The sequence below is a fragment of the Otolemur garnettii genome, unplaced genomic scaffold, assembly GCF_000181295.1.
Source record: "Otolemur garnettii isolate 467f Iridium unplaced genomic scaffold, OtoGar3 scaffold00032, whole genome shotgun sequence".
Classification (NCBI taxonomy): Eukaryota; Metazoa; Chordata; class Mammalia; order Primates; family Galagidae; genus Otolemur; species Otolemur garnettii.
The window spans coordinates 11,063,719-11,076,393 of record NW_003852427.1 but is presented as its reverse complement, the minus strand read 5'-3'; the positions used below and the strand labels follow the sequence as shown (position 1 = coordinate 11,076,393).

At 41.5% G+C, this 12,675-nt stretch overlaps 1 protein-coding gene across 1 annotated transcript in view; it reads right to left on the bottom strand.

Moving 5' to 3' along the window:
• The window catches only part of ZBTB38 (zinc finger and BTB domain containing 38), a 93,496-nt gene extending 81,617 nt beyond the window's left edge, over nucleotides 1-11,879 (bottom strand). Inside the window, exon 1 of the mRNA XM_023513031.1 lies at nucleotides 11,845-11,879. The gene's annotated coding sequence lies outside the window, so the exon portion shown is untranslated. The remainder of the gene's footprint in view (nucleotides 1-11,844) is intronic.
• Between the last annotated feature and the right edge of the window lie 796 nt (nucleotides 11,880-12,675).

Below are 12,675 nucleotides of genomic sequence, written 5' to 3'. Positions count from 1 at the left end.
TGATATGGGATCTTATTGTGGTTTTGAATTGCATTTACGAAATGACTAATGATGGCACATATCTTCACAAGCTTATTAGCCATTTGAGAACTATCTCTTCAAATCCTTCCTCTATTTTTACTTATGTATGTATGTATGTATGTATGTATGTATGTATTTGTAATAGAGTCTCACTTTGTTGCCCTCGGTAGAGTGCTGTGGCATCATAGCTCACAGCAACCTCAAACTCTTGGGCTCAAGTGATTCTCTTGTCTCAGCCTTCAGAGTAGCTGGGACTACAGGCTCCCACCTCGACGCCTGGCTAGTTTTAGAGACGAGGTCTCGCTCTGGCTCAGGCTGGGTCTTGAACCTGTGAGCTCAGGCATCCACCCACCTTGGCTTTCCAGAGTGTTAGGATTAAAGGTATGAGCCATTGTGCCCAGCCCCTTAGTCTATTTTTATATTGAGTTGGTTATCATTTTCTTTTTGAGTTGTAGGGGTTCTTTATGTATTTTGGACACAAGTTCCTTATCAGATACGTATTTTGCAAATATTATGTCCTTTTCGGTGGGTTGTCTTTTCACTTTCTTCATGGTCTTAATTTGAAGCATGAAAGGTTTTTTTTTGTTTTTTTGTTTTGTTTTTTTTTTTGCAGTTTTTAGCTGGGGCTGGGTTTGAACCTGCCACCTCCAGCATATGGAGCTGGTGCCCTACTCCTTTGAGGCACAGGCGCTGCCCAGCACAAAAGTTTTTAATTGAGATGAAGTCCAACTTATTGATATTCTCTTATGTCACTTGTGCTTTTGGCATTATATTTGAGAAACCATTGTCTAATCTAAGGCTGTACACTTGGGTTTTCTTTTTAGAGTTTCATAGTTTTTGTTCTTACATTTAGACCTATGATACACTTTAAATTAATTATGGCATAGCCAGAACTCTTATTAGTGGACAGGAAGGAAAGAAAATCAGAGAGCGCTCAAACTTAATTTATGTCCCATCACCCAGGGTAAAGTGCTTAGTGCAATGTCTGATAGACAATGAGGGCTCAATAAATGTTGGAGTTGTTTTTGCAGTGGTTCCTTCACGCCATCACAGTTTATGTTAATGGTATGGGGGTTAAATTATGACCGCTAAGAATCCAGCTTAGAGGCTGTTACCCTGTGGCCCATGTCCACTTATTTAGGCAAATTTGGGAAATTTGAATTTCATTCACTATTATTCTCCTTTCTTTCTCCTAAATCATGCCTCAGAGAATACTGGAAAACTACAAAGTTCATCTTTGAGACTCCCTGGGTAGTGTCTGGAGGCCACATTCCCCGCTTTCTCCCTGGACCAGCACCAGACCCACGTTCCTATCTCTCGGTCACAAAACCTTCTAGCGCAGCGCTTATAAAAGTGCAGGTCAGGATGCATTGTTTTGTGGGTTGGCATTGGTTTCAAGGGCCAGAAGAAAAGAAAACAGAACAGAAAATACCCAAGTAAGTTGTAAGACAGACTTCTGTTTCAGCTCAATAATATGTATCTGAGATGGGTCTGTCTGTGAAACATTCCCTGCAGTGGCTCAAGGTTTTAAAAAATTTTGAAAAAGATGGTGTTGGAGTAGATCCTTCACTTTAGTTAAGGTGTTTAAACAACTCATGAGAGCATAAAGTCATGCCCCTCCAAGTGGTCTGTCCATTCCAATGGGGATTGAAACCTTAAGTCCCATCAGTAAGTGAAGGATTCAGAGGTGTTGAGGCCCTTTCCTGTAATTTATAATACTAGGAGAAGGAATACCTTCTGCTAGCGGTGTAGACCTACCCACCCCACATACCACCTCTCAGCCATCCCCTTCTCTTGCTCCCACAATAGCTGCAAATCCATACCTTGAACTTGCATGGGGTCTTCTATTTTCCAAGACTCTTTCATCTATTTCATCTGGTTCTCACAACCATCCTACAAAGTTGATGGGTCAGATCCAAGTCCTTGCTTGTCTAGTTAACATGCTGTGTGACCCGAGCCTCAGTCTCCTCAGCTTTATAATGTATGTAACAGAGAGGTTAAGAGACCTGGCCAGCATCACACAGCCTGGAAGTAACAGAACCAGGAAGAGAACTAGATTTTTCACTTCCCAGCCTGATTGTCCCACAGGCTCCCCTCATGGAAATGCGTATCTTTTTTTAGAGGCATGATTCATCTGACTACCATTACCAAGAATGTTTAAAAAGCAGAGAACATTTTGCACTCCCTCCTCTCCCCACCCGTATCTGAAAACACTGACTTTTATGGCACAGAGCACAAGACAAATAGCTCTTCATGCCTCCTGGTTAAGGGTTATCACTCTCAACATCAAAGACTGTTTATTTAAGGCTGGGACTGTCAGAAACAGAAACAAGTCAAGAAAAGAGGAAAGCAGAGTTCTGAATGCTCGGCTTTTGTCCTTTGTGTAGGAGAGTGTCCCCCCTAGTGGCCCTGCAGGAAAATAGCTTTTGGAAAACCCATGAATAGATTCAATATTGACGCAGTCAGAGGATTTGGTACTTCAGAGGAGCTTAAAGCACTTGGTTCCATGTCTCTCTCAAGTGATGGAAATTAAGGACAAGAGCAGTGGTTCTTAGCCAGGGGTGATTTTGCCCTCCCCCTGCCCCGGAACCATTTGGCAACATCTGGTATCAGAGGGCAGAAGCCAGGGATGTCGGTAAAGCTCCTGTGAGACACAGGACAGATCCCACAAGGAGGAATCCTCTGGCTCAATACATCAGTAGTGGTGAGGTGGGAAACATAGACTGGAAAAGGAAGGTGACCCACCTAGGGACTTAGAGTTTATTCACAGCTTTTAACAGCTCGGGTGAAGTGCTTTCTTTTTATTCCTTAAAAACAATTTTTATTAGAATTATCAAAAATCTAAATGTAATATGTGCTCATAAGTAAAAACAATATAATATAAGACACAAAGATTTATTGTCCCCTCACCCTTCCCATAATCAATGTTAACATCCCTGGGGGGTTATTAGGTTGAGCTATATCAAAATGCCAATTTTAGACCCTTTTTGATTTTCAAAAATGTCAATTTCCTAGGGCTAAACATCAGATGTTCATCCCATGTGCATCCTGAAATAACCAGGAAGACACACACAGAGGATTCTTTGGATTTTGCCTGTCATGCTAAAATTGGTTTCAACAGCACATATTACTTTAGAATTTTTAATTAATACACTGAATATCTCTTCAGATTAAAGATAAGGATCTTTGCATGTTTCCAGAAGTTTAGGATGCTCAGTCCTATGGGCTCCCAGGAGCTAAGACGGCTGGTGACGGGCATGAGAGGACTCTGAGTCACGTGGTGTGTCTTTAATCCCTCTCTGACACTTGAGATTTCACCCTTTTATAGTGAGTGTGGATCATGATCAGAATCTTCTGTACACTATGCTGTTTAACTAGAAATTAACAACATCCTTTTATTGTCTTTTTATTTATTATTAAGGAGACTTTCTGTTTATAGAAAGTAATATTGATTTTCTTTTGACTATGGGGGGGTTCAAAACTTAATTTTATGACAAATTCATGTGGACAACTGAGACAACTCAAATAAAAATGTTTTAGTGGTACAAGATTAATTAAAGTTTGGAAAGGAGTGATGTAATTCGTTCTTGGTATGGCTGATCATTTACTAATCATATATTCAATCGTCCCCTACTGGTGAACAAACAGATTTTTTTCCCCAGAAGTTTCAAAACATTATTTTGTTGTTAGAGCAATGTTGCAATAAATATCTTTATACTTAGACTTTCGTACTTTTATTCCTATAGAATAGCTGGTTCAAAGTGAGATTCCTGGCTCAAATTTTTACTATGTTTTTTATTTTAATAGATGTTTTTAGATAGTTTTCAAAAAAGCTAAAGCAGGTCATACTTGATTCAATCTCACACCAGCAACAAATATATTCCTTCATGCTTTTGACATCACTGACATCACCAGATGTTATCACCCTTTTTAGGTTTTACCAACATGATGGGTAAAAATTGCCATCTCACTTTTGCTTTTAATTTGTATGTTCCTGACTCTTAGTGGCTAAGAACAGAGATTCTGAAGTCAAAATGCTTGCATTTGAATCCAAGTCTGCCACTTCTAAGTTGTATTTCCTTGGTTAAGAGTCTTAAGATATTTTCCACATCTGTTAAAGAGATAAAAATATCCACCTCACCAATCTGCGAGAATGAGTAAATAAGTTAATATATGTAAAACTCTAAGAAAAGTCCCAGGATTATATTAATAGTAAGTGCTATTAATATATAAGTGTTAGTATAACATGGGTAAGTTTGAATAACTTTTTCTAACCATTAACCATTTGTATTTTTCTAACCATTGACCATTTGTATTTTCTTGCAAATTGCATTTCTATGTACTTTACCTATTTTTCTGTTGATTTGTCTTTTTCTTGTTAATTTGTAGGTGCTGTTTGTATATTAGGCATCTTTAGGTACATATACTACATAGGTTGCAAATGTACACTTTTCTCTACTTTATCATTAGTTTTTGACTTTTTGTATAGTATGTATTTAAGCATAAAACATTTTATTTTATTTATTTTATTTTTTGAGACAGAGTCTCAAGCTGTCACCCTGGGTAGAGTGCCATGGCATCACAGCTCACAGCAACCTCAAACTCTTGGGCTTAAGCGATGCTCTTGCCTCAGGCTCCCAAGTAGCTGAGACTACAAGCGCTCACCACGACGCCTGGCTATTTTTTGTTGTAGTTGTCATTGCTGTTTGGCAGGCCTGGGCTGGATTCCTACCGCCAGCTCCTGTGTATGTGTCTGGCATCCTAGCTGCCGAGCTACAGGCACTGAGCCACAGGTGCTGAGCCAAACATGGAACATTTTAAAATGTGTATGTGACCAAACACTTTCCTTTATATCTTCTAAGTTTCCTGTCTTGCCTAAGTTCTTTTTTACCTTTTAATGTTTAACAAATATAGTCCAATTTTTGAAATACATTTTTAGTATTTTATTTCTTTTACTTCACTATTTAAATCTCCATAATTGTGACCTATGACAAATAAAAATCATTAAATTAGTGACTCATTAAACTATCTTTTTACCTATAAGAATCTTTCCATCTTGAAAAACACCTTTCATTTGATCCTTTTGCCCAATTTCTCTCTTGCTTCCCATTCTAAAATTTCCTATCCTTTCCTCCCAACCATCCTTTCTCTTCTCAAAGCTCTATAATCTGTCATGTTCCTCTTTCTCATTGCTGGAATGTAGCAATTGAAGGTTACCAGAAGCCTTCTAATAATCAATTTTATCACCATTTTCTAGATCACCATCTTTCTTGTCCTCATACCATTTGATCCTGCTGGCCATTCCCATCTTTAGGAAAGACTCTCCTTTGTTGGACCAAGGATGTTGTATTATCCTGGGTTTTCTTTGGCTCTTATAGAAAACACTATTATTTGCCCACCCAATGATCAACCTTCTCCCTTCCTTCCTGCTGACAGAGCTCACCACTCACCACAGGGACTAGGGCTGATATGCACCTTCTCAGCCTTCCCTGCAGCAAAAGAATGGATATGTGATGTGATCCTTGACCAATGGTGGCACCATGATGGGAAGCTTGTTGGGTAGGGTACTGTGAAAAGATTTGCTCCCTCTAGAAACAGAGATGTGTATTTCTATAAGCAGTTGTGTGAAGTGGTCATTCTTTGAAGAGCAGTAGCATCTTGCAACTATAAGGGAGGAAGTCAGGGTACAAAAACCAATATACTAAGATGGTGGAGAGAAAGATGGAAGAGCTGGGTCCTTGGCAATATTGGTAAACAATGGATCAATAACTACCTACCTCCAGATTCCATGTTAGCTGATATGTCTATAATTTAAGCCATTTATAATTCAGTGTTTTCTTACTTGCACCCCAAATCTTGCCTATTGAACACTCCTATGACCCTACCATAGCTACTTACTGGACTCATAAAGGCTCTCCCAGTCCTCTTCTACCATCCTAAATGCTGACCTTTCTCTGCATTTGACTAGAGGATTCTGTAGTGCAAAACTTTAGGGGTACTATCATGCCAACTAAAAGAAGCCAGCCACAAAAGATCATATATTATATGATTCTATTTACATAAAATATCCAAAACATGGAAATTTTAGGGCAGAAAAGAGATTTGTGATTGCTTAAAAGTGAGGTGAGAGGTAAAGGGTATACAGTTTCTTTCTGAGATAATAAAAATGTTATAACATTGACTGTGCTGATGGTTGTACCTATATGCAAATAAACTAAAAACTACAGAATTATACATTTTATGTGAATGAATTACATGGCATGTGAATTATACCTTAATAAAGATGTTTTTATAAGGAAAGTTTAATGGTGATCCTCTACCTAAAAAAAAAAAGCACAAATTCATTACCTTGACATTCAAGCTTCCAACTACCCCCTAACTTAATCCCCACTACTTCTCTGTATGGCACACAACTGGACAGCTCAGGAGTGGTTCCAGAACCATCACCTGTGCCTTAGCTCCTGCATTCCCGCAGCCCGTGTTCCCTCACCATGTTGGTCTATCAAAATTTAACTTGTCTTTAAGGTCCAGTTCAAATGTTCTCTCTAATCCTCCCAGGCAGAAATGCCCTGTGCTCCTCTGAATTCAGAGAACTCAGCATACTTCATGTAGTACATGGCTGGTCCTCTCTTTTATAGGCTATGTACAACTGTATCAGCTCCATTGTGACCATAGTTTCTGAATCAAAAGTTGGGTGGTTACTGTGTGTCAGTAGGAAAGAATATTGCAAATCAGGACCATTTTAGAAAATCTGGATGTTGTGGTTGCCGGTTGCCAAAATAGCCTTGGCACCAGAGCGTATGATTGGATAATATCCTTTCTTCTTTTACAGAGTTCTCCCCACTGTCTCTCAGTTGGATAATAGAGCTTAGCTTCTTTTTTTCTTTAGGATGCATAGAAAATGCAGGTAGGTGGTCTTAACTAATATAGTTATAGTAGTTGGTCTTACCCTTGTATATGCACCAAATAAATAAATGCTAGATCAATTACATAAGCTTTTAAAAAGACTATAAAACACCAGAGGGAAAAAAATAAAAGAATATTTGTATAATCTTATGATGGAGGAGACCTTCCTAGATAAATCTCTAAAGACCCAAATACCACAAAGGAAAATCACTGATAGGTTTCTCTACATAAAAGCCTTCCATATGGCCAAAGACACCGTCAACATAAAGGACCAATAAAATACTTTGAGAAAACATTTTCAAGAGAGTAATAAGAGATTAGCATCAATATGAACTGAATTAACAACACATTAGAAAAAGGGCCAAGAATACAAACGAGGAAGTCACACAACAAAGTGCCAATGACAGGTAGCAAATGAAAGATGCTTAACATCTCTGGCATTGGGGAAGGGGAGAACAGTACAAGCAATCTAATTTGCCTATTAGATTGGCAAGCATAGAAAGACTAAGAATAACCACAATGGTTGAATGTACAAAGGAAAGATCAAACATAAAGAATAGTGATGGAAAACAAGTTGGTTATATATAATTTATAACAATTTGGCATTGGTATAATTCTTTTCTGCAATAGAAAAGATATCTTCTCTGTAGATATCACATTTATAGTTTCCAAGTGAACCAAGTGAACTTCTAAGAAGTCATTCTTGATGATTGACAGAGGAAATCTCAAATCTTTTCTTTCTCAATTTCTCCATTCTATAAAGAGGTCTATAAAGAATATGCTCCCCCCACCCCACCCCAAGACAGGGTCTCCCTCCACTACCCAGGCTGGAGTGCAGTAGTGTAGTTATAGCAGCCTCAAATCCCTGGCCTCCAGCCATCCTCCTGCCTCAGCCTCCTGAGTAGCCAGGATTATAGGTGTGCATCTCCATGCCCAGATAATTAAAAAAATATTTTTGTAGAGATGTTGTCTTGATATATTGACCAGGCTGATCTCAAACTCCTGACCTCCCAAAATGCTGCGGTTACAGGTGGGAGCCACCATGCCCTACCAGAATATACTTTTCAATACAATTTCAGGCTGCTTATAATACTGAATAAGGAAGATGGGCAGTACCAATCATTTTTAAAAGCCCTATTCGAGTTCTTGAAGTGAGAATTTATTTCTTAATTTCCCCATATTTGCCTTAACTAAATATCAGCCATATCTAGCTACTTTTTAATGCATGCTGGACCACCTGACCAACTCTATGACAAGGGGGAGGGGGCAGGAGCACTACACTGTCCTGTTCCCCCTTTTCTGGCTTTCCTCCATTGGTGCTCATTTGCACAAAAGCTTTTTATTTCCCTGATGCCTGGTTGAGGTTTACTGTAAGGTGGCATGTTGGTATAGATTTTATCAATGTTTATGATCAACTAAATACTCAGATTCTTCCTGAACCTAGTGTACTCTTATCCCACAGTCCTTCCCTAACAGAGTCATTCCTATCAGACCTAGAACACTTTTGCATGAGTTAGAAAAAGGCATCCCCTTCAATGTGACCACATGCTAGGATGCACAGTTTGGCTAGTGAAGTGCTGGTCATCTTCAGGCCTTCTCACGGCCAGAGCCACTATACTACTATCCTGTTCCTTACTCTAGCCTCAGTCCAGGAGAATCCTTGCAAATTGCTGTTTCCTCATTCCTGTTGGTCTCAGGGCACTACGGACACGCAGCTCAGGTTTCTCCTCAGGCTTTTCTTCCTGAGCTGCCCTTTGAGATTTCATCAGGGGTCCAAATCTCTGTTAATGCTTTTGGCCACCCCACCCCCACTCCCACCCAGGCTGAGTGTTCACCCATGGAACAGAGAGTGGCAGAGAAGTTAATTGGTCTTATCCTTTTTACTGCTGTAGCTTTATCAGCAGGAAAGTATGGCAAGGTAATTTTCTTCTTAGCCTTGAGTTTTGTTTTGTTTTTTTTTCCTTGTCCTGCGCTGGCTCTCCTTCCTGAGAGAAGAAACAGCCCTTTATGCTTCAGAGCCTAAACAGAGAGGTTTCTGGGTCCTCAGGAAAACCCCCTCCACTCAGCTTTGTCTGAAATCCAGACTTATAAAAGAAGAATTATTCAGGATGGTGGAGACAGTGGCTGTGATTAAAGGAGGCCCTGTTGGTGTCTTCCCTAAGATGGAGAACTCTGTGGGTTTGGGGGGAGGGCAGTTGCAGGTTTCCAGGTGGCAAGGGTCTGTGTCCTATGACTCCTGCATGGACTCAGAGGGGAGGCACCAGAAAGCCTATGCAGGCTGGACAGTGTACACTGCAGCTTTGAGATGCCCTGTGCCAGTGGAGACCAGAGCACAGCACCAAGAAGCCTCCCCGTGTTTCTCCCAGAGGGTCTGACTGGAGGAAAAGGCTAGAACATGAAGCAGCAGAGGGAGCAGTGGTTACCACAGCAACCGTCATGGTCTGTGAATCAGGCCACCCCTGTTTTCCTGGACCCATGAAAGCCTGGGGCTCCGGTATTCTCCCATGGAGGGCACAGGCAGATCCGGTAACTATGATATTGAACGGTTCCCAGTGTTGGAGCGTAAGAAGCTTGAAGCCAAGTTTAATATGATTCTGGACAAATGCAGACATGTTATATTTCTTTGCACCTGGGTATTGTTACTGCGCCGCAATTCTTGCCTGTTATGCACATTTATTTCTGTAATGTAATCTGTGAAATTCCCCCTTAGGAAGAGAGTGGTTCCTGCATTTCGACTGGAGCTTCCTCAATTCTCCTTCCTCTCATTGTAATCTCCACCTCTTAAACATCTCCTTTTGTCTAACCAGCACATGGAGCTTAGTTTATGTGCATATATTAACTTAGTGGAAACACGAGTCCTTTGGATCCTGCCATGTGCTCCAGTTGTCATTCTACAAAAGGATAGAAATGAGATCTTCAAGAAGAATCATAAGAACGAGGCCTGGAATTGGGCCTAGACCTCAATCTTGATTATGCTGATAATTCTCCCCGTGCCCACCAGGAATCATCTGAGGGACAGTGGGGTGAACCGTAAGTTCTCAGACAAATGAATTTAGATTTTTTTTCAATCTGAGTTTTAAACTAACACCAACTATGAAAAAAGCAATGTGTTAAGTACTCTGAGAAACAAAAAGAAGTAAAAGATATGGGTCCTTCCAGGAGGAAGACGCCACCTTGCTAGAGAGATAGGTCAATGGACCATGAAGTGCACCATGGGGCTAGGCTGACCGTGAGCAAGGGAGGACATGGGAACCCCGAGAGCCACAAGGAGCAGATGCGTCAGGAAGGCCCCTTGTAGGAGGGGTGCTGGGAAGAAATCTTTGCCCATCCAGCTTCTAGATTTCAGTTGGCTGGAAGAGAGAGGGAGGGAACAAGGGAAGGAAAAGCTACTTGGGCAAAGGGTCAGAGATGAGAATGGTCACCACCCAGTTAGACCTGGAGGGTGGGACCAGCTTGTGAGCGGTTTCCATGCTGGGCAAAGGAGTTCAGACAGGAGGCAGATGGGTTTCCAGCTTGGAAATTCCACGCTGAGAGTGGTGTTTAAGGAGGATCAGCAGGCAGCTTACCTGAGATATTTGGAGCATTAAGGGTTCTGTGGGTGAGTAATGATATCTTTGTAATAATACTTATGTTATTTTTAAGACGCTGACTTTAGGATGCCAGCATTGTGTGTATTGTGCATGGAACTTCTAAAGGGGTTTATACCTTGATAAAACTTAATCCACACTATTAGCAAGATGGTGAAGGAATTATTGACTTATGAAATCAACAAGTCCGATCAAAAGGGTCTGGGTTGAAGAAATTTGGGATAAGACCAGATCCAAATGTCAACTTCATAAGCCGGTTATAAGTAGCTGCAGGAGTTGGCTGACAACCAGGTTGTTCTGCAAGACCACACTTGCAACTAGGAACAACTAGGGTGTCCCTGAAGATAGTTGCTGGAGTCCAGGAAATTAGCTTCTAAGAAACTGCTCTAGTCAATGGGAACACTGAGGCAGGACTGTCACCTGGGAGCAATCTCACTGTACGCAAGGCCTCACTCATTTGTTCATCACCCACATTCAGTCTTTCATCCACATGTGTGTATCTGCTGAGGCACTATGGAAGGTGCAGTTTTCGGCAATGCATGACGTAGCCTCTGCAGTCCAAGGAGAAATAGACATGCACACAATGACAGGAGTCCAGATCCCCCGTTCCCTCTCTCCTTCGTCACCCTTCTCTCCTCATCACCACCTACTCTTCTAGAAAACCGAATCATCTGTTGTTTTGGTAGGCAATTTGTTCTCAATTTTCTCCCACGAATTCCCATGTCAACTTTTGCTTTTTGGTTTGTAACAAGAATGAAGACTTTCAAGGAGAAATTTCTAGAATTCCTTACTTTTCTCTACCTTCTGAGGAGCATGGTCTGGGAGGAAGTTGTGAGGTAAGTGATGCAAAATGGAAGAGACTGAAAAAAGGGGCGATCACCCTCAGGAGAAGGGGCTCGGGACTCCCTGAAAGAGGAGAGGATGAGGCTTGGCTGGGAGAAAAAGAGTGTGGGTAGGGAGGAGAGGGAAGGAGAAGCAGTGAAGGTGAAAGAGGCAGAGAGATTGGTGGGGAGAGGAAAAGAGAGAATTGAGAGAATCTGGGTCTGAGTACTCCCCGTGAGCAGAGGGATTTGGGGCAAAGGGACTCTATTTGGAAGAAGATGTGCCGTGTGTTATGCCATGAGACCCCCTCACCATGGCACTACTTTCCAAGGCTTTGGAGTCACGAGGGGGAAATCACTCCTTCCTTCCTTCCATCCTTCCTTCCTTCCTCCCTCCCTCCCTCCCTCCCTCCCTCTCTTCTTTCCTTCCTTCCTCTCTCTCTCTTTCTTGTAAACCAGTACTACTAAGAGTGAAGGCAGCCCGGATTTATTTGGGGTGCTTGTGTTACCTTTCATTTTGCAGTCAAGTCTCCTCAGACTTCCTCTGTGCCTGCGTGTTGGATGTCTGAGCTCCTTGGCCTGAGCACTTGTCATGATCAGGGGTGTGACTTTTGTGGCTGTGGCATGGAGTCCCCCAGTTCAGCGTGTATGCTCTTCCTTCTGGGAAAATACAGGCTCCACTCTCTATTCTGCTTGGAGAACTGCTTGGTGGTAAAGAAAGTTCCTCTGGCCCACCCCATTTTTTATGGCTAGAATTCATTTTGGCTTTAAGTTCCTCTCCAGTTCCCCTCACCCACGTTCACCATCACCCCCTCATTTTCCTCCATCCTTGCCTTCTTACACATCTTTCTTTGGACGCAATGCTTATCTTCACTCTAAACACACTCTGAATCCTAACCCTTCTACAAAGTTCTGATTCTGAGAACTTGAATTATCACGTCTTTTTCACACCTTGAGGACAAAGGCATGTTTGTGTATCTCGAGAAGGAGGCCGGTGCTGGGATTATACTTCCCACTTCATTCAGCTCAGCCCTCCTCCTCATTCCCTACCTCTTTTTCTTGCTTTATTTTTCTATACCACCTGATACATAACATATTCATTTATTGAATTACTGAGTATCCATCTCCCATGTTGCCTTAGGATGAAAGCTCTACGAGGGTAAGCACTAGACCAAAACCACACCTGGCATAAATGCCTACAGGGTAAAGGGGTTCCCAGTGGGACTCAGGTGCTCAGTCAGTATGGATGAATTTAAGTCTAATTCTAGAAACATAACCCTACAAAAACAAGCCTTTATCTGAAATCCCCAGCAACCTGAGGTTCAAATAGTATCTTATTC